Genomic DNA, 2225 nt, shown 5'->3' with positions numbered 1-2225 from the left:
GTATAATATTCTTTATTGCAGTCAGTGTATGTTTAATTTCTAGTTGGTCCTTTATCACAACATCAAGGGTCTCACTAGATTTCTTGAGGATCTCACTCCGTTTATTGGCGGTCTCACCTGTCTTTTCGAGGGCCTTACTAAGTTTATTGGCGGCTTCTAGACAGTTCTTGAAACACCTTAAAAGTGTGGTTTTGAACTCTATATCTATCAGTTTGCTTTCCTCCATTTCTGTCATTTGTGTCCTGTTTCTTTATCTCTGCATTTTTTTAATGCTTTTCTCAGTGTCTTTCCCCCCAATTACCTGAGGTGGACACTGTTGATGCACCCCTTTGTGGGCTTTGTGCACAGTTTTGTTGTAGTTAAACCTTGATTGTTGTAGGTATCACTGGGAGGATTTGACCTCCAGGCCAATTGGCTGTGAGAATCAGCTGTGTCTGCAGTGGGAAAACTTCTGCCAAGAACTCCCCTACTCTTTTTAGTGGAGCACTAGCATCTGATCTGTCTAAGTTCCCAGGACAGGACTTGGGGTATGTTCTACTCCAGTATGTAGAGGACCTCCTACTGGCCAGCTCCACACAAGCTCAGTGCTGGGAGAGAACACAAGCCCTTCTGAGACTACTAACTGAAACAGGTTATCGGGTGTTTAAGAAAAAGGCACAGATTTCTCAGAAAGAAGTCAAGTATCTAGGCTTCCGGATCATCTAAGGGAAATGAAGGCTAGGGACTGAAAGGAAGCAGGCAGTATGTGCCATCCCAGTCCATAGCACCCGACAGCAGATTCGGGAATTCCTGGGAGCGGCCAGATTCTGTTGAATTTGAATCCCAGGGTTTTCAGACCTGGCCAAGCCTCTCTATGAAGCTTTAAGAGGAGAAGAGAAGGCACCCATCGACTGGGGTTTCAAACAAGAGAAAGCCTTCATCACCATAAAGGCAAAGCTCACTGAAGCCCCGGCAATAAGGCTACCAGATGTGACGGGAGACTTTAATCTTTTTGTTCTAAAGAATAGCGGGGTAGTCTTAGGAGTTCTAACCCAGGAGTTTGGACCCTGGCAAATACCAGTAGCCTATCTCTCCAAGCAGATTGACCCAGTTGCCTCCAGGTGGCCCCTGTGCCTCAGGGCCCTTGTGGCCACGGCATTATTAGTCAAGGAGGCAGATAAGCTTACCTTAGGACAAAAGTTAAATGTAAAAGTACCTCATGCTGTTGTCACCCTGATGGAAGCAAGGCGGCAGCACTGGCTGACTCATGCTGGAATGGCTCAGTATCAAGGGCTGTTGTGTGAGAATCCGCGGGTATGATTAGAAGCAGTGAGAACACTTAATCCTGCCACCTTTCTACCCACCGCTTAGGGGGCCCCTGAGCATGATTGCCTGGAAGTCCTAGAGAAGGTTTATTCCAGCCAGCCAGACCTAAGGGATAGGCCCCTGCAAAACGCGGACTTGGTATTGTTCACAGACGGCAGCAGCTTCTTAGATGAAGGAAAAAGACGAGCTGGATATGCAGTGGTATCAAACTTTGAGACAACTGAAGCACAGGTCCTACCTGAAGGATGGTCAGTGCAGAGGCAGAACTTTGGGCCCTAGTAAGAGTCCTAGCACTCAGTAAGAATAAGCATGTCAACATCTACACTGACTCGCGCTATGCCTTTGCTACCCTGCATGTCCATGGGGCCATTTATAAGGAAAGGGACACTTGACAGCAGGAGGAAAAGGAATAAAAAATCAGAATGAGATTTTAAAATTACTAGAAGCAGTCTGGGAATCTAAGGAAATAGCCGTCATCCATTGCAAAGGCCACCAGGAAGGGAAAGACTCAGTATCAGAAGGAAACCAGTGTGCTGATGCCGCAGCCAAGCTGGCTGCTAAAGAACAAGCAGCACCAGCATGGATCATGTTGGCGCCCGAATTACCTAAACCTCCAAAATACACTCCTCAGGAAAAGAAATGGGCTCAGAAAGAAGGGGGCAAGAGAGCAATGGAAGGCTGGTGGACACTCCCAGAGCATAGGGTCTATATCCCAGGACAGTTAGCCCATCAGGTAGTCCTCCAGCAGCATGAACTCACTCATTTAGGAAACACTGCCCTAGAAGCTTTATGAGGCAGGTACTACCTAATTGCCCATCTACCCTCCTTGTGTGCTTCAGCATCTCCGCGTTGCCTCCTCTGTGCTCAGAACAATGCTAAACAGGGTCCTGTGTGACCGATAGGAGTCCAGCGCTGTGGGC

The sequence above is a fragment of the Myotis davidii genome, unplaced genomic scaffold (genome assembly GCF_000327345.1).
Source record: "Myotis davidii unplaced genomic scaffold, ASM32734v1 scaffold801, whole genome shotgun sequence".
Lineage (NCBI taxonomy): Eukaryota > Metazoa > Chordata > Mammalia > Chiroptera > Vespertilionidae > Myotis > Myotis davidii.
This window is presented reverse-complemented; position numbering follows the sequence as displayed.